This window comes from Phaenicophaeus curvirostris, chromosome 4 (genome assembly GCF_032191515.1).
Source record: "Phaenicophaeus curvirostris isolate KB17595 chromosome 4, BPBGC_Pcur_1.0, whole genome shotgun sequence".
NCBI classification, from domain to species: domain Eukaryota; kingdom Metazoa; phylum Chordata; class Aves; order Cuculiformes; family Cuculidae; genus Phaenicophaeus; species Phaenicophaeus curvirostris.
Window position 1 is genome coordinate 65,434,525 of NC_091395.1, and position 21,009 is coordinate 65,455,533.

Consider the following 21,009-nt stretch of genomic DNA (forward strand, 5'->3'; position numbering starts at 1 on the left):
GAATTATAATTGTGGAATTACCATCAAGAGCGAGACATCCATACGAACAGTCTGCACAAAGCATTAGAGAAGGGCTGTCTCACAGCAAGGACCATTCAGAGCACAATGGAAGGTGCCAACGACCTGGATTTTACCTGAACATTTTATTTCTCCTGCCTAGGAAGAATCTGTATACTTGCCAATAATATAAAAAGAATCTGGACTCAATCATTATACATATGTGATGCATAGTGAGCAAGCCAAGACTTGTAAGAAGATAAAAGTTACTGCCCATGAACAATAAATCTGATGCATTTAGTAACCACCTTCAGCCTGCAACAACAATTCAGTGCAGTACATCTGTACATTCTTCTGCCTAAGAAATTCCAGACAGAAATACAGCTGCTCTGTTACTGCTGGCCTTACAAACTACTGTCTTAACAGCTCCTCTCCACATTTCTAACTTAAATTTGAAGGTCCTGAATTTTCATCCCTACTACTTCATTGTGCATTGCATTGCTTGCAAATCTTGCATTGTAAATAATTTAAAATATAAATTAGATTAAGTGAGTTCTGATAGTAACACCCAAAACTATCTTGTCAGCAAAAGAGATGCTGAATTCCTTACAGAGGGCAATCCTATTAACATATTCCAAAATAAAAATTTATGTGAAAATATTTTTGTTATTATGGTACTTATTGCTACTTCATTTATCAAAGTATTAAACATATAATCAAACACATTAAGGTGAGCATCAGTTATTGTATGAGTGTAAAAGCAATGTATTTCAAAGTTCATCTGGACAAAGTAGATTATTAATAACATTAACAATTATTAACACTTGGAATTCCAGACGTGCTCAGAGAACCTAACTGAAAATGGCACTACTCATCCAATAAACATGCTATCTTTATCTAGGGATGAAAAATACAGGTTTTAGAACACTGTAAGAATCTTGTCCAGATGAAAAAACCAAAGCCTCATCTATAAAATCACCTAAGCTAGTACAGATAAAAAGCTCAAGGAGAGACAGACTTAAACTAGCAAAGCCACATCTTGTTAAAGCATATGTCACCTGTCTACAATACTTTTAACACATGCTAGAACATACTGGATGCATTATCACATTTATTGCCTTGGCAACAAAGCTAGAATTAATAGTACAGGGTGGTCCTTGTTCACAGAAATAAAACTCAAGGAGAAGCAAAGGAAGTATTAGCTGTATTTTCAGATGCTATCTGAGAAGATGTTTTTCTGAGAAGCAAACAAAAAGCCAAGATTGTTTAAAATTTACTAGTTAACTTCTGATTTTTCACACATCCATCCCAAATGCTACTCTATGTCTGGCAAAATAATAAAAAAAAAGAAAAATATAGAAATACATACAGTTTTTAAACTATTTGTAAAAAAGAGACTTGAAACGTGAAAAATGGAAAAGGTTTTATTTTCTTTTGTCTGCCTTACAGCTGACGTTTTAAAAAAGACTTTAAAGTCAGTTGAAATAGAATGCGTTTCAATAGCCAAGTCTACTTGTCCCCTAAAAGCTTTAAAAGAAACTGCAGAGAAGGACTTGGGGGTGCTGGTCAATGAGAAGTTCAACATGAGCCAGCAATGTGCACTCACAGCCCAGAAGGCCAACCATGTCCTGGCTGCATCAAAAGAAGCGTGGCCGGCAGGTGAGGGAAGTGATTCTGCCCCTCTATTCCTCTCTTGTGAGACCCCATCTGGAGTATTGTGTCCAGTTCTGGAATCCTCAACGTAAGAAGAGATATGGAGCTGTTGGAATGGGTCCAGAGGAGGGCTACAGAGACGATCCGAGGGCTGGAGCACCTCCCATAAGAGGACAGGCTGAGAGAGTTGGGCTTGTTCAGCCTGGAGAAGAGAAGGCTACAAAGAGACCTTATAGTGACCTTCCAGTACCTGAAAGGGGCCTGCAAGAAAGCTGGAGAGGGACTATTCATAAAGGCTTGTGGCAATAGGACAAGGGGAAACAGGTATGAACTGCAGAAGGGCAGATTTAAACTAGACATTAGGAAGAATCTCTTCACGATGAGAGTGGTGAGACACTGGAAAAGGTTGCCAAGGGAAGCTGTGGCTGCCTCATCCCTGGAGGTGTTCAAGGCCAGGTTGGATGGGGCCTTGAGTAACCTGATCTAGTGGGATGTCCCTGCCCATGGCAGGGGTGTTGGAACTAGATGATCTTTAAGTTCCCTTCCAGTCCTAACTATTCTATGATTCTATGATTCTAATTTGGTTTGTTCCACATATACCAAATATAACTTCCACAGCTCCTAGTCCTTAAAATTAAGGCTTAAGGTCAATAAATAATTTCCTTTTCATTAGTAAGGTGAAGAGTGTGAAATTAATTATTTTTATGTCCTCACTAACTTGCTAATGTAAAACCTCTGGTTAGAATGCAAGAACATAGTAAAACCAGCAAATGTACCACCTGCAGTGATGTAATAGAAGGACTGAGATTCCCAGCTACTAACAGGGTAATTTTTTTTTAAAAAAAAACAACCAAGTTTACTAATACAAGTTGAATTAGTAACTGGACTGCACATGGTGGACATGATCTTATCAGACTTATACAAGCTTATCTGAGAAAAAAAAATTATCAGGCATTATGAGTATGAATTATGCTCTTCATGTCTTCAGCTAAGGCTTTCAGTCATGCCAAACCATGCTCCCTTCTAGATGTGTATATGCACCCCTAGCAGACGTGGTACTTACTTCATATTCAGAACCAAACATAGCTTTACCTCTGGTATGTCCCCACATGTAAAAAGCAATGCTACACTGAGAAATGCAACTCAGTATAACAGACAGAAACTGGACTTCAGCATGACCAAATACTGTGCCGTTTACCCAAGAGCAAATCAGTATTGATGTAATCAGAATGAACCCCACAGTGCCAACACCAGGCTTTTTAAGACCAGAAAGTTAAATCAAAGCATTGGCAATAATCTTTTCAGTCTGACTGCTGTGTTGAATCAGTGATGTATACAGGTCCATATAAACACACACACATGGATTCATCCTTCCCACTATATGAAAAATGCCATTTTTGACTGCAGGTCAAGGTGAGGCCCTACAAGAAAACCAATAAAACTGTTTAAAACCTACCTGAACTTTCACTTTAGGAAAAAAAAACATTTGTGGGTTTTCTTTGTGATTTTTTCCAACGTTTTGAATAGAAACCAGAATCTGATGAATAATGTCTCTATAAAATGGTGCTTATTAATAATTATACAAGTAGTTAAGTATTTATAGAGTAGTAATATAAAATAAAATAATATTCAACATCTTTCTAAGGAGCATTTTTTCCAGAAGTCTATGACTAAGGTCATAATTTTACTAGAAATTTAGCAGTTATAAAAAAAAAAAAAAAAAGAGTCCAAGGTAATCTAGTATTCAGGATAAAGGAATTAAATTTATTTTATATTCATTGTGATTGTGATATAATGCAAAATTATATATTTCAATTGGTAGATTTTTATAGCTAGCTAACTTAGCTGTACTTTTGCAGAAGTATCTTTCAAGATTATAGTCTAAAACAGAAAGGTAAGAAATTCTTCTTATAACTTGATTAAAGAAAAATATGCTGCATATATAAGTTTTTCCCAATCTGACTAAGTAATATTTTCATTCAAAAAACCCACTCTACCCTAAATTACAGCAATAAACTCACAATGAATCCTACAACGCATTTATTTTTATATTGTTCTGTTTTTAAGCACGGCACTGAAAAGGTGAACAAATCAGACTACTACTGTCAGTCAATATCGGGTGACTTTATGGTAGCCACACATTAGATTAAACTACAGAACTATATTTAACCTGAGAAGATATGGTCTCATTTACGTAATCCTGTTTTAGGAGTTGCTAATGAATTACCATATCCTAACCCAGATATGCCTGCCAGAAAGTTGCCTGCTCTTTCATGTCAACCTAATAATGAGAGTACAATTCCATTGTAAAAAACTACCACACAGCACAAAGAACACTCTTGTTAAGCATGTTGATCATGAGTATAACCAGTAACCTAAAAATAAACTTCCGCCTAAGTTAACTCATATTTATAAAACAGAAGCTGTATTTTTGTTTTCATTTTTTATTTTTATTATAGTTGTTATATAGCCACAGTCACAGTGGTACTAAGAAGACATTCCTGAGGCAGCGGAAGAAGGCAATGGAATTAGGTATGAAAAGAAATTGGTAAGTTCTTTGACACTAGTGCATTCACAGAGAGAGCGGATGCCTACATTTACAAGTTAATGAACACATGATTACTGAAAGGTGTTTTTTAGATCTTAAATTATATTTTAAGTGAGTTATCACATTGACCTCTTTTTGCTTTAAAAATGTACCAACAAGAATGATCATCCATCTCAGAAATGTCTTTATTTTTCAGAGAGCATCCACTGAGAGTCAGGCTTCCCCAGATGAAAGTCCTGCATTCAGCCACCTGTCTCACAGACACATATGGCACCTGGGGATCAGCAGAGCGCAGGGCAAGCATCGGTCACTTGGTAACATCTGTCAACTGACCAGAAGTGGCATTAATGAAATTCTAAAAGGAGTTTAGTTCACTCCTTCATGCTGTAAGACAGCTGCAGTGACAAACAATGCACTTAAAAAGCAGCACATTAAGATCATAGATGGTAAAATGAAGCAGGGAAAAAGATGGAGCTTTTCAGAACACGCTTTTTGGCCCAAGTCATCTACAGTAATCACCTTACCAAATACAACCATAGTACTATTTGTGATCAAGCACACCATGAAATGTAAAACAGTGATGTAAGAAACAAAAGGCCCAACTACAAACAAGTAAAAAAGAATTCATTATTATTTGTCATTGTATCACATACTTCAGTCCCTGCTGTTTCTAGATTTGACTATATTTCAAGGGCTGTTAGCTTGAAGATCACCTCAAGAAACGATCATAATGTGAAAATCATAAATGCATAAAAATAGTTCAAATTTCAGTGTCACTAGCTGCTTTCTTTACACTGTGTCTACTAACACTATATATACAGGAAAAGCACTAAAAATACAGTCCAAAGTTCTGTAGTTTCAGATCATGACATTTTCTCCACAGATGTAGGATGCCTTTCTCTGTTGCTATATAAGGTCCACAGACTTCAAGATTCAGAGAACAGTGACTATACCAGGAATGGAGAGATGGCATTCCCAAAGCCAAACAAGGCCAACAGACCATAAACATGGTATCCTGGCTTCAAGTGATAATTATTTCCCTGAAAAGCTAAGGCTATACTCTGGTGGAAAGTTCTTCCACTAATTTAGCTCTTCACAAAGGAAATAATGAGATGCCTCAAATTAAAAATAATTTACATTTATTTTACACAAGTGTTTTATCAAAAAATATGATGACAGGAAGAAAAACAAATAATGGCTCCTTTTTAGCAAAACAAGAAAAGAATACAAAGCTTATGAGAAGGGAACAGAAGACTTGATGACTGGCAACCAGAGCCCTTAGCTTGTTTAACAATTACATACGAACAGATCAGAGATGTAGTGGAAATAAGACATAATGTGAATCCACCATGTGCTGTACCTATCAATTAAGGCACGGTTTCTACACCATAAGAATGCAATGTAAACACTTTGTGTAATACAACCTGCACAATATCCAAGTCTGTGAAGATATCTGTTGCCAAGATTTTCTTGCCTTAAGCTACCATCTGAAACATGGAGAGCTGCTCTTTGCAGAAGTGGAAAAGCAACATGAAAAGGAAGCAGAAGATAATTCCCTTCTGGTTTTCCCCATATTCGGCAATTAACCTATTATTTCCAGTTCTTTGAATTTAAAACAGAAAAATAGTCATTAAATATGACAGCATTTGAATGCACCTCAAAAGTTGCAATATTGTACACTGTCTCCAATCTATCAGTAATTTTCATACTGGATTGGTGGCTCACATGAAACACATTAATTTTGAGGCACCTCCAACTGGGAAAGAAGGAGATAGAAATCTGGTTGCATACTTTGCCATTAGGATCAATTGCACAGTAATGGCCAGAGCTGAACCATTTCCTAAGCACTGTTCACCTAGGGCTTTGTGTATATCATATGCAGCACAATGAGGTGAAACATGGAAGAAGGAAGTCTAAATATCATTTTTCATAAAGGTTGTTTCGATAAACTCAAAGCCTTACTTTTAGCATTCTTCCCAAGCTCAAGAAATCTAACCTATATTTGCTAATCTGTCTATCTATTTCAATCCCACTGTCCATGTCACCAAAGATATTAAACAGTGCCAGACCCAATACTGACCCTTGGACAACAAGTCACTGACTGCAATTCTTTGAGTGTAATCATCCAGCCAATTCTTTATCCACCAAGTGGTCCATTCACCACATCCACGCCTCTCCAATGCAGGGACAAGGGTGTCATGTGGGACAGCATCAAACAATTTCCACATGTCCAGATACATGACATAGTTCCTCTTCCCTTATCCACCAACACTGTAACTCCATCATAGAAGGCCACCAGATTTTTCACACGCTATTTGCTCTTAGTAAAGCTGGGTCAGCTGTCATCAATCATCTCCTTATTTTCCAGGTGCCTTAGCATAGTTTCCAGGAGGATCTGCTCTGTGATTTTTCTGGGCAGAGATGAGAATAGATGGCTTGTAGTTCCCCACATCTTAATTTTTTTCCCATTTTAAAAATGGGGGCTATGTTTCCCCTTTTCCAGCCACTGGGAACTTCATTGGACTGCCACAACTAATCAAATATGATAGATAGTGACTCAACAACTTCATCCCGCAGTTCCTCCAGGACCCATGGATGCATTTCATGCATTGTGCAACTTCAGGTTCCTTAGACAGTCTCAAACCTGATTTTCTCCCACAGGGGGCAGTTCTTCATTCTCTCAGTTCCTGCCTCTGCCTTCTGCAATTTGGGTTGTGTTGCTAGAGCACTTGCTGGTGAAGACTGAGGCAAAAACAGTTGTTGAGTACCTCAGCCTTCTCCATATCATGGATAACCAGGTCTTTTGTTTTCTTCCAGAGAGGCTCACGTTTTCCCTAGTCTTCCTTTTATCACTGACATACCTACAGAAGTTTTTCTTGGTGACCTTGACATTCCTGTCCACATTTAATACTGTCAGGGCTTTAGCCTTCCTAACTTGATCCCCGGCTGCTTGGACAATTTCTTTGTATTCCTCCTAGGTTATCTGCCCTTGCTTCCATCCTCTGTAGGCCTCCTTTTTGTGTTTATATTTGTACAGGAATTCCTTGTTCATCCACACAGGCCTCCTGGTGTTTTCGCCTGCCTTCCTCTTTGTTGGGATGCATTGCTCCTGAACTTGGAGGAGGTGATCCTTGAATATTAAACAGCTTTCTTGGCTCCCTCTTCCCTCCTGACCATTACCCCAAGGTACTCTATGAAGGCGATCTCTGAAGAGGCCAAAGTCTGCTCTTCTGAAGTCCAGAGTAGCGAGTTTTTTGTGCGCCCTCCTTGCTGGCCTTATTATCCTGAACTCCACTATTTCACCGTCTCTGAAGCCAAGGCTTCCCTTGGGGCTCACATTCCCCACCAGCTCCTCTTTCTGGTGAGAACAAGGTCCAGTATAGTACCTTTCCTCTTTGGCTCTTCCATCACTTGGAGAAGGAAGTTACCATCAGTGCATTCCAGGAACCTCCTGGATTGTTTATGCCCTGCTGCGCTGTCCTTCCAACCAGGGCAGTTGAAATCCCCAATGAGGACCAGGGCTTGCGAGTGTGAGGCTGCTCCTATCTGCTAATAGAGGACCTCATCCATCTGGTCTTCCTAATCAGATGGCCTGTAGCAGACCCCAACTATCATGTTATCTGTCCCTGCTCTCCCTTTAATCCTGACACATAAGCTCTCATTCAGCTCCTCATCCATCCTCAGGTGAACCTCCATGCACCTCAGCCGGTCACTGACATAGAGGGTGACACCGCCTCCTCATCTCCCCTGCCTGTCCTTCCTAAAGAGCCTTTATCATTCCTCTCCAGCACTAACAGGAGCCGCCCCACCATGCATAAGATCACAGCCCTGCAGTTATATCACATCTCTGACTTCTCTTGTTTATTCCCCATGCTACAAGCATTTGCATAGAGGCATTTAAGTTGAGCCCCCAGTGAAGGTGACTCACTTACAGGTGTGGCTAAAATCTCTTTGTGATCCTTCTCCAGGCTTTGGGCATTTATTGCTGGTACTGGCATTCAGACTGGTAAAAGTGGGATGGATCAAGGTTCTCCTTCCCCAGCAACTTCAACAGCTCTCTTCAACAGCTTGGCAAGCCTGTGACTAATGATGCTCTTCCCCTTCTCTGACAGATGGGACCCCATGAGCCCCCAGTAGATCAGGTTTCTCAGAGTGAGTCCCACCATCTAAGTAGCCAATCCCCTGGCTGTGGCACCAGTCCTGTGGATTCTCCAGACTTGATCAACCCCTTCAAACCCCATCCCTTTGACCAGGAAGACTGATGAAAAAATGTCTGTGCTACAGAGCCCCCTGATGAAAAAAAATGCTTGTGCTCCAGAGCGCCCCACCATTGCTCCCAGTGCTCTGTAATCCCTTCTGATATATCTCAAACTGCTCCCAACTGTATCACTGGTGTCCACATGAAACAGCAGCAGTTAGTAGTCAGGGGACTGCACAAGGCTTAGCAGTCTCTTGGTGACATCCCTGATATGAGCCCCTGGTAAGCAGCACACCTTTCGAGAGAGCACGTCAGGTTGGCAAATGAGTGACTCCACACCTCCCAGAAAGAGTCGCCTACTACTATCACCAGTCAGCTGCCTTTTCCTAGTTGTGCTGGTTTTTATCTAGGGAGCAGATCGGGCTGCCTCCCTCAGCACCAGCATCTCTCCTGATATGATAGGTCTACCCTTTTCAGTCTGCAAAGCAGAGAAGCCATTCTACAAGGGCACCTCAGGCTTCAGACAAGAGCCTCTTCCTCTTGCTGGTCCCTGTCCTTGCAGACTCCATTCTTCTGACTGCTCAGCCCATTTCTTCTGTGCCAGTGGGGGAGTTCTTGGCTTTTTTGGCCATGGCCTGTGGGCCACAGTAGACTGCACTTGCAACCAGCTATCTAGATTCTTCTCAGCCTCCCCATTGTTACACAACCTTCTCATCACCTCCTGCAACTCAGCCTTCTGCCACAGGAGCTCCTGCACCTGAGCATACCTTTTGCAAGCAGATGTGCCCCCTACCCCAGGAGAAAGGTCTAGGCTCTTCCTGCAGTCTGAGGTCTCCACTGCAACCTACCCCTTGAGCCTGCATAGAAGCCACCACTGACGTAGATGGTACAGACGGCCCTGCCAGAGCTGCAGCCTTTGCTTTCAGGTGGGTGCCCAGCATTCTGCCTTGGAGGTCAGGTAGGATGAGTGTCCACGAGCTGTGCAGATGGTCACAGAACAATGCCCAGTTGTTGGGTTATGTGTACTTCCATGTCACCCACTCAGCTGTTGAATCACAGAATCGTAGTGTCATAGAAACATAGAATCACCAGGTTGGAAAAGACCCACCGGATCATCAAGTCCAACCATTCCTGCCAATCACTAAACCATGCCCCTCAGCGCCTCATCCACCTGTCCCTTAAACACCTCCAGGGAAGGTGACTCAACCACCTCCCTGGGCAGCCTGCTCCAGTGCCCAGTGACCCTTTCCGTGAAAAAATTTTCCTAATGTCCAGCCTAAACCTCCCCTGGCAAAACCTGAGGCCGTTCCCTCTCATCCTGTCCCCTCCTTCAAAGTGAAACCCTTCCTGCATGCCCTCCTGCCAAAACTACCACAGAGTTCCATGCCCTGGCTGACAGTTCTCCATAGGGCTGCCTTCTGTGGGAGTGGGAGGTGGACCCATCCAGGCCTTGTTAGCCACTCTTGTGAGATCTGTCAGCTCCTGGTGGGTCTTGGTGCTCCCCTGGGCTTTCCCTGGCTCGGAAAATTCCCTTGGATGCCACCACGCCCCACTCCACTGAGGAACACGCCTGCGCTGGAGTTATTTGCCGTGTCTCCTTGACATACTTACACGGCAAGTATTCCAAACACAGAATCAGCAGATCAAACTCCTCTGACATTAGAGGACGAAACACATCTCTGTCCAGAGACCATCCCCACATGTATACTCAGGAAAAGAAGCAGACTCAAACTCCAATCCAGCTTGCAGACTGTTTCTGTGCTAGTTGCAGTGATGTACGCATCAATTCTGTATTACGTAGCTTCACCACAGGCACTCCCAAGGGAAAAATCATACACAATTGGTCACATCTGGCCCCATAGAACCCAATGTTATTAGAAATGCTATAGAATTTTTCTTTCCTTGCAATAAAAACCATTAATTCGTTGTATTTCTTTGAACACAAACACCACAGCATTTTCCAGTCTACTCCAAGATTAAAAAAACAGAGAAAGAAGTCCAAAATTTAATTGAACTACTTAAGTAATAAAGCTTTGATATTTAATAGATTTGCTTTAAACTGTAAATTGCTAAAAAACAAAACATTACTTTAAGCTGACAGCCCCGTTGAGACCAATATTTCTCACCACACTGCAAACTTATTCTAAGCTGTTTATTAGCAAACACCACTAACGGCCTGCAGAAAAGAAGGCTCAGATCTAGAGCTGGCTTTGAACCTCAGCTTGACATTGTCACAAGTAAATCTCAAACTGTAGTAGATCTTCCCATGCACAGAGGTAAAGCTGTTGGTCACAGCTGTAATGACTGTAACTACTACAGTCAACCTCTCTGCCTAGCCTAGTTGGTATTTACATCCAGTGAAAATCCAGAACCCACGCAATAAAGCTGATGGATATGTGGATGTTGGCTACAATCTGTGTAACATCAATCTGAGATTGGAATGAAACCCATCAGTACCAAGAAGGTTCTTATTTTTCCATTTAAAAAACCACAACCATTGCAGGAGATAAGCCACAACAACATTTTCATTACTTGTGGGGTAGAGTGCATCTGGTGCACTACAGAACAGGGTAAAAAAAAAATGGTCTGTGTCATTCAAGAACTCTCAAAAACTATGAGCTTCCCATTGTACAGTTCCATTACTAAATAAGAGATCTAAGCCTTAAATTAATGATTCCTTCCCTACATGAAAAAAATAGAAAACATTATAGCAGAAAAGAGAATGACATAGCTTAAACTGTGCAGAACATAATTCCTCCATCATGAAAAGCACACAGCAAAATAAGAACATGTAGCATTTTGCAGTCAACAAAGCTGCCTACATAGACACCCACTCTTTCTTGTTTTCTCTGTAGCATGTTCTTTTAACTCGCTCATCTCCTTCTACAACTTTCTCACAAATACTGACTTACTTAGCACACAGCTTCTTCAGATTTGTTTTCACTAGAAAACTGCCCATGGAAATAGTCATTCTCTCATAATCAGCTCAGAACACAACCTATTTTAATTTTTCCCTCTCCCAATATGTTCATATACTAATAAAAATCATCTCAAGAAATAGAGAGGTTATTCCAGGGCATCTGAAATCTGAAATAACTAGAGCGGGATAGTTATTCTGCAGATCTAAGCTTCACACAGCAATAGATTCATCCATTTGGTCCTTCCTCCCAGTACAGAGCTGGCAATTACAGCATTCCAGCTCAAGATCATGGATTTTTTCCAGCTCCCTTACTCTGCATGCCAGGTACAGCTGATTGCAGCAGCACCAGTAATGCATTTTTGCATCAGAAGCATAAGGGCTAAATACACTAGATATGAAAGAGAAATTGCAGTATATTTTGCTTTTTCTGCAGATGAGAATTATTGTTATTGACAATCAGGATATTTAAAGCTCTACTTTACCAACCTCTGAGAGGACTTTAGATTTACAGATCTGTAAGAAATGAACAGTATTTATTACCTATAGTGATATGCGGACACCTCTCTAAAAATTTTAGATATTCTTCTGTTTTGTGTGAGGAAACAGCAAATAATTAGAATCCTATGTCACTTTTCTCTTCTTTGGATTCTCTCAATTCCCAGACAATATATACAATAAGTGCACTAAGTATTATGATTACAGCTTAAACATTGTTTATATCAGACACATCTCCAATACATCCCCTCTCAAAGCATAATCTAGCATTATGATGATATTATTATGCAGTGCTAATATGGAAGAACCTTCTGTTCCATTCAGTTCATCGTGCATATCGTCTCCACCAACATTTACTTGTATATTAATCCAGTGTTTTCAGAGTGCCCATTTGTGAAAACACACACAAAAATTTTTTACTCTTAGAAACCACTGCTTTGTTACTCAATAGCTAGATTCCTAATAGCTAGCTTAATAGAATGACTAAATCTAGCTTAGATATGTCTAACCATGGCTCCAGTCGTGGTTACCCACGGTGGTGCAGAAATAGCCATCTATCTTCTAGCTTAGTAGTCATGAAGGAAAGGTTAAGGTAAAGAGATGCGAAAAAGAAGTAGTAGAAGAAAAAAAAAATTCTCAGGCTTTCTTACACAGTGGGCAATAAATCTGCAAAACCCCATACATATACAGAATATTTGTTATTAACATAAAAGCAGGCCTGGTAAATTTGATGAATTAAGGAAACCTTTGGGTTTTACTGCAAGAGGTAGTAGCAGCCCTGACTTCCTGGCTGCTAGAGCATATAACCTAAAAATTCCTAAGAAATTGTAACATAAGATGGTAATTCATTAAAAACAAATAAACCAACCAAAACAAAGAAATGAATAAACAACAGCAAACTAGAAAACATTAATAATGGGGTATTATGATATGTCAGGAATAAAAGAAAGAGCCCCCAAAAGAAAGATCCCCAAAATATTCACTTTTCATGGTAATTTGTAGTCTCTGCAATGAGTTAACACCATTCAACAATGAAACTGGTTTAAAAACAAAAAAGGCCCCTCTTTCCTTCCCATTCAAGTATAGACATCATGAGTTCTGCTCACTGAAATCACTGCTTTGGATGGGCTAATAATCGTGCAGTGAGTGATTGTATTTTAATATATTCATTATATTTGTTGTTGTTATTGTTCTTATTCTTTCTTCTTTTATTGTTTCATTAGAACCATCTTTATCCCAACCCATGGCTTTTACTTTACTTCCCAATTCTCCTCCCCATTCCCTAAGGCGGGGGCAGTGGGGAGGTGGGTGAGCACATGGCTGCGCGATACTTGGCTGCTGGCTGGGGCTAAATCATGTCAGGCAGGAGCATTATCTTTAAGACTTCAAAACCTTCTTACAAATGCAGTTTCATATTGGCCAACAAATGCAAAAATTAGTCATAAGGGACTAAGAGACATCAGAAGCATTTAAGTCTCATTTCCGTAGGAAGCCAGGCTACAGCAAATGTAATTAAAGTTTTTAGTAAGAGTTTGCCACTTTACTAAAGACTCAGCATTACCAGAACAGACACTAAGTGTGGGGCACAGCATCCCATCCTCCCTCCCCATCCTGTGTGGTAGTGGCCAAAACTTGATGCAAAAGCTAGCAGGATAATTATCTTCTAGAAGGATTAAGCTGCACAGTGAAGCTGAAGTCTGCCGTTGTGAGAATTAAGATCATCCTTATTGGTCAGTTGAATTATTTTCTTTTGCCATAGTGCATATAGGTTTTCATTCTTACCTTTCTTAAAATGAGTAAGTCTCAAAAAACATCTATATGAGAAGCTGGGATAAAATACACTTGCAGATCATTCTTGTGGATTTAAGAAACAGGGAGTCCAGGAAAGGAAATTAGTGGAAAAAATGACTGGATTCTTCTTTAAGATATAAAAGTCTGTTAGACTAAATTAACAAGACTATAATTATAATATAGTCTGTGCCTAACAAATTTAGCAATGAATGATTAAGGCATGATCCGCTCTATGGGAAATGCCAAGACGTGACTCAAAGTACATTAACATAAGGTGAAAACATTGTAAAAGTGGTGCTTTACACCTTGAAAGGGAAAAAGCTATGTTCTTGAGGCTTCCTCTCTCATTTCTAAGCAACTTAGAGAGGCTACACATCACAATATACTCCCTCCATCCTGACAGGAACCACAGTCTGTTAACCTCTTACAGTGCAGGAGGAGCTACATGAAAGAATTACTCCAAAACCACAAGTACTTGCAGCTCAGAGGCTGCAACAGAACAGGAATCACTGTCTCAAAGTAAAACCTCCACCCCAGAAACGTGCCCCCAATTAGACTCAGTGTGCAAGTGCATCACATTGCCACAGGATTTATAAAGGTGGAGTACAAGCTTGTTCAGAAAATTACAAGTTCACAAGCAAACAAGGTCTCTATCTTTGTTTGGCAGTTCAAATGCAAGCTTGTGAGAAGAAATGAAAAATATTTGACAACAGTTTCTTAGCATAAACAGAAGCATTATGGTTCTGTAAATAAACAGTTACTAGATGCTGGATACAGCTCCAGATAGGAATAAGAAAAAGAAGATGCAATCTCAGCCTCAAAATCACTGACATTTTGAAAAGTCTTATTAAAATAGGACTACTTCAGATAGATAAGACGTTCCTTGTTCTTATCATTAAAGAAGTAAGGTAATTTCGGGAGAACCCAAGGAAGATTGCTCTGCAGTAGCTCATTCTTATTCTCAGCATACAAATAGAATCATAGAATCATAGAATAACCAGGTTGGAAGAGACCCACCGGATCATCGAGTCCAACCATTCCTATCAAACACTAAACCATGCCCCTTAGCACCTCGTCCACCCGTGCCTTAAACACCTCCAGGGAAGGTGAATCAACCACCTCCCTGGGCAGCCTGTTCCAGTGCCCAATGACCCTTTCTGTGAAGCATTTTTTCCTAATGTCCAGCCTAAATCTCCCCTGGCAGAGCTTGAGGCCATTCCCTCAACAACAATCATAATACTTCAGTTTCAATTACACCAACATGCCACATAGCTCACTTCATCTTAAAATAAATAGATAATATTAGGATTAAACATGAGTGTATTATATTCACAAAGGGGGAGGGGGGTGGAAATCACCTCCTCAGCTGCATAGTGAAGTTAAAGCAATCAGATAAGCAGACAATGCTCATAATGAATGCTGACAACCATCTTTACCTTAGCTAAAGGGACACCTCTGAGATTACAGCCAGGAAGCCATGCCCTTCACCTGCAGCACGTGCTTAACATCACTGCTGAATCAAAAGCGAAACTGCAAAATACAGCCGGGTGACAGTAATGACGCTTCCGTAGTGAACAGAAAGGTTACAGCTACCGTAAAAGCAACTATAAATGCTCAATGTTAATATCTTGTCAAATACAATTGGAACGGAGGACAACTGCTACTTAGGCAAGACAATTAAAATTAAGTCAAAATGGCACTGAGAAATACGAAAAATATACTTCCTGAAATATCTCCCATTTTCCTTACTTTCAAGACAGGTGGTACAGGCAAAATTCCTGTTAAGGTGGACTGAAAACAAGAAGAAAACAGAGCAGGAAATGTCAGAGTTAAGACAAACATCTTGATCCTGCTATGGTTATGCCTACATCTGGCATTTAGTAGGGAAGAAGCAAGCAACACGTGAACAAGTACACATTAAGCTGATAATATAAATAGCTCCCCTCTTAATTTTACACTGATTACAGAATGCCAGCTCACACACTAAATAAACAGCTTTTTAAAAACATCTGCAAAGAAAAAAACAAGTAGTATTTACACAAAGTTCTCTTGTCATCATCAAAACAAAATGAAGATGCTCTTCAACAACATTCCCCTAAAAAACCAAAACAAAACAAACCAATGTGGGCTGTGCTTTTTGAGTAGGACACAACTAATATAAAAACATCTATTTGCTATTTCTAAACATCTCACCACTGAAGTTATTTTTGCCTAACTTTCAAACATTCACCACAGTTAATGAGGTTATTCATCGTGTTACTAGGACAGCACTAAAACAACTTCCTATGTATATGCTTATATGTTTTTATTTAATATGTATGAGGCATCCCTCTCAAAACCAGAGGGGTACCTTAGAAAAAATAGAAATTGCCACTCTATATCTTTTGCTTTACTGATGTATAATTTCCCGTTGTCAACTGTCAGCAAGATACACAGTGACTACAAGTTTTTGTGCCTAAAATACCAGCAAAACTAAAATAACAGGAAAAACAACCTTTCACTGTATTCCTCATTACATCAAGCAGCTTTTCCATGCCTAGCCTAACTTAAACTAACAGCTGCAGGTAGGAGTTTTCCAAATACATTTGGCTTTTCATTTGCTTGTGTGTGCATACATGTGTTTGAGAGCCTACATGGTAAAGAAAGAAGGAGTCCAATTCAAGGGAAGCTGTGGAAAGAAACGCCAGATCTGAGCCTGGCGCTGGGTTGAGGGGTAAGAGGACAACCTCATCTATCACAGCACATAGCAGAAGCTTCTCTTAAACCTTATTACACAAATGGAGAGAACAGATGGAATAACGCAAGTAAGGAACTAACTAACGCAAAGCTTTACTGATATCAAGGCAAGGCCTAGAAAACATTCCATATGCTAAAAAATAGTTCTGTGATTTATAATAATGTGCAAAGAGTGGAAGTACCACTGAAGAAGGATGAGTTAAAAATGAGTTTAAACACCACTACTGTTCTATTTTGTCCCATTGAGAATTGATCTATACTGTTTTTATTGAACTACTATAGATATTTTCCCTGTTACTGAAGTTAGAGCTGATAAGTTTTATAATTTAAAAAATTATGGCAAAAGCTAAAAAGAAATTAGCTACATAATTTACATACAGAGGGAAGCCTTCCCAAGATGGAAAAAAGGGCTGCTTTAGATCATGAGTTACCCAAAATGTTTTATTGTAACACATGAATAAACTATGATACAATAACCATGAAACTCATTTTCCTGTGTAACACTGGAATAAGTACCATAAATCAGCAACAGTTCTAAATGTGGAATTTTTTTTTACTTAAAAACAAAAGAGGTGGAATGTGTTTGCGAATATCAGGACACAAAGCTGCAATTAAGACTTTTAAAAACGAAGCAGAATAGAGTTAATGAAAGTTGAGAGAAAAAAAATCACAAGATTACATACAAGAACATAAAGGAGGATTAATGGTCTGTTTCCTTGATGGCAGAGCAACCTCAGTTCAAAATTAATAAATGACTATATAAATTGAGACAAAATAATCAGTGGTACATGTCCATATATCCTCTTAGATGGTGGTAGCATGTTACTAACCTTTCTTCTATACAGAAAAACAATCCAGACCCACATTATTCATTATTTTCTGTTCCCTGACATGTATTTATGCCAGCTCCAGCTGGCCTTACACTGTCCAGAAATGTGGCCCAGGCCCATTTATTTCCTCTATATATTTGTTACTCCTACATCTCCTGCTTTCTCTCATAGTCTAATCAAAATGTTCAACAGAAAAAAAAAATCTGTACATGAAAATGGCAACAAACATTCAAATGCTGATAAATAATATCTAAAAGCAGAACTGATAGCAGAGCTGGGATAAACTGTAACAAAGATAGTGCTGGGGACACAAATATTAACTATGGAAAACAAAACCCAAGATGGACAATCATAATGAGGAACCTCTATTTTATCACAGTGCACAGATATTAACATTTTAATGACGCACATCTCTTCTAATTCAAGCCTCATTTTTACCTCAGGTTCAACCTATGGCCTCTTCTGAGGATATTTCCAACTCTTACGTTCCCATAACAACAATCTAAGACAATAAAGACACATACATTTAAGCAGAGAGTGAGCATCGCTCAGAGCATTTCCAAAAAGAAAAAAAAAACACACCACCTTTATCTGAATGCAGGAGAACTTAAAACATGTGGGGCAAATCTCTCTACTACCGGTGTCTTACAGTACTACTATCTCATCACGGAGCAGATAAGCCCCAGAGCCTCAGTGATGGAGTTCTAAGAGGTTGCCTCCTTAAAGTTGCAGAGAACCCCTCCAAAGAGCTGCTCTCCCCACCCATAAAAAGAATCACCTGTTCTGTAAAAGCCAACATCCTTGACCCTTCTGTTTATAACTCCAGTGTACCTATTGACTTCACATTAACATCCTTACTACCTGCACTCACCCAAAACCAAAAACTCCAATCCCAAAAGAACCCGCACTACACTACCTCAGGTGCGAGAAACAAAGTCATTCCAATGAGCTGAGAGATACAAACAGTGCAGAGATTGAAATCAAATGTTCTAAGCCCTATAGAATATCACAGCTCCTGTATTACAGTAACTATTTTTAGCATTTTTAATAGTGAGGCATGCATATTTTCAATAAAGAACAAAAGCACTGTCTTAGAAAATAATTAAGCAGAATTTGAAAGTCTTCATAAAAACCTTCCTGCCTAAATGCACCACAAATTAGCATGTCTTACAATCAGAAAACATTTATTGTCAGCAGGCTTTGGAAAACCAAAACAAAGCGCATTTTCCTCTAACCATATAAAACCCAAACCAGGCTTCTCACAGAGATGAAACACAGAAGACTCTAATAAGCATCACAGAATCCCATTCCTGCATAAATACATATGCACATCATGCTTACTGTCAGTGAGACCAATCGTGTAAGAAAAGACATTACTGTGTATACATGATGGGTCCTAGATATATGGCAGGGATCTCAGGGAGCAAAAGTAACCTTGAAATCAAGTGGAGCTCATTTTCTTCCCCCTTAGGAAATCTGCTAGGATTTTGTTCTAATAACTGTATGAATTTTATATAATAATAAAAAAATCAATCTCATTTGTTTAAATTAACATCATTTCTTCACAGAATCACAAGGCTGGAAAAGACCCACTGGATCATTGAGTCCAACCATTCTATCAATCACTAAACCATGACTGTTCAATTAGACAGTGTGATATATATACATTATCAGTCAGGCTAGTAATATATGATGGATTATCTGTAAATACCTGGCAAAAATAGTTCTTGATTGTTTGTTAAACCAGTGTCTGCTCCATCATCTCTCTAAATACAGATCCTGCAAATCTGCAGTTTACAGGCCTAACAGCTGCCTTAAAGGCTGAGGTTAAGAACTTTTCTCAATATCTCACCCATTCCCTAGGACAAACCAGTCTTAACGGGCAACCAAGAAACAAAAATGAGGCTGTGCGCAGGTACTCCTCTCACCCCCCCACCCCCCCCCCCCCACCCCGGAGTGATCCGTTCTGTAGTGTTGCCATAGAAAATGGAAAGGAAGCCTCCAATTAGGGAAGAGGTCACTCTTAAGCGGAGATATTATGTAAATAACAGCCAGCCAGCACCCTGAAAAAAAAAAAAAAAATAAACCACAAAGGCATCATCCTGCAAGCCGTCCAAGGGGAGGCCTCGGATTTGCTGCTGGGAAGCCCGGGGTCGGCTGGCAAGAGCGGATCTGAGCCGCGGAGCCCCGAGTGCGGCAGCGGGGACCGCGATGCACCGCACCGCTACCCCGTCCTCCCGCAGGGACGGCTGAGCACGGGAGGGCTCGGGGGGGCTTCCCCGCCCCCGTCGGCGAGGGGTTCGGGCTCCCCTGCCCCCGTCCTCCCGCAGCGACCCCGCAGACATCGCCCCGTTGGGGAGCCGAGGCGGGCAGGAGCCGCTCGTCCCCGCCCGGGAGAGGAACCGGCACGGAGGGGCGAGCGGAGACTGGCACGCCCCACCCAGGGCTGCACTTTGCCCTCCCAGGCACCTCGCATGATCAAAGTGTCCGAGCGCAGCATCCTCCATCCATGCATCCGTGCATCCATCCATGCATCCATCCATCCATGCATCCATCCATCCATGCATCCATCCATCCATGCATCCATCCATCCCTTCCTCCATCCACTCATCCCTCCATCCATCCATCCACGCATCCACGCATCCCTCCCTCCATCCTCCGTCCCCCACCCCGCCTCTCCCACCCGTGCCCCCCGCCGCTCACCCACGCCCTTGCTCCGCTTCTTCCCCGCGGTGCGAACGCAGCGCAGAGGCAGCGTGGGACTCGCCGCCCCAGCCGGCAGCCGCGCCTCCCCGCCCGCTGTCACCGCAGCCCCGCCCCGCAGCCCCGCCCCGAGCGGGCCGAGGCGGGAGCTGTGCGCAGGAGTCGCTGGGGCGGTGAGCCTAGCATCTCCCTTTCTCTGCTTTGCACGAGTGGGATGAGCATAGCATCCTCCTTTCTTGGCTTTTCACGAATGGGATGAGTGTAGCATCCTCCTTTCTTTGCTTGTCACCAACGGGATGAGCATAGCAACCCCCTTTCTTGGCTCTTCATGAGGGGCGTGAGTGTAGCATTCTCCTTTCTTAGCCTGTCACCAGTGAGATGAGTATAGCATCCCCCTTTCTTGGATTTTCAAGAGTGGGGTGAGCGTAACATCCTCCTTTCTTAGCCCGTCACCAGTGGGATGAGCATAGCATCCCCCTTTCTCAGCTTGTCCCAAGTGGGATGAGCATAGCATCCCCCTTTCTTAGATTGTCACCAGTGAGATGAGTATAGCATCCTCCTTTCTTGGATTTTCAAGAGTGGGGTGAGCGTAACATCCTCCTTTCTTAGCTTGTCTCCAGTGGGATGAGTGTAGCATCTCCCTTTCTTGTCTTTGCCACCTCAAGGGACATGTACCCGTGCACGTCAAGAACAGAGTGCTGAGAAAGGGTTTAGCAATTTAATTTTTATTCACACCCTACCACAACACACAGGAATTAGACACGGAGTTGTCAGATTAACTCAGCTGCTAGCAGTCACTATCCGTGCCAGACGGCTGTAAACCCTAATACCGCTTAAAACCTCATTATTTTGTTAGAATGGAGCAGAATAGCTGCTTGAGGCTCCCGAAGCCAGGCTCTGCTTGCGGGTTTCAAACCAGACTGCCTCCTCTGCGCTGCCGTACATTAGCCTAGAACATGTCTTCACTGAAAGGCTGTTTGCAAATGTATTTCTGTTCATCCAGATGCAGAGATTGGCCTGGTGAATGCAGCAGAAATGTATTTCTCTTAGTTAAATACTGAGACCTCATGGAGTTGGATTTGACACAATAATTAGCTCAATATTACGTTGTTGTCTAATGCAGTATTTGTGTAAGTAG

The 21,009-nt window shown here is 41.1% G+C and overlaps 1 protein-coding gene across 1 annotated transcript in view; it reads right to left on the minus strand.

The window, feature by feature from the left end:
- LOC138720274 (janus kinase and microtubule-interacting protein 1) overlaps nt 1-19,914 on the minus strand; it is a 117,928-nt gene extending 98,014 nt beyond the window's left edge. The window contains exon 1 of the mRNA XM_069856345.1: nt 19,872-19,914. The gene's annotated coding sequence lies outside the window, so the exon portion shown is untranslated. The remainder of the gene's footprint in view (nt 1-19,871) is intronic.
- Nucleotides 19,915-21,009: the final 1,095 nt, after the last annotated feature.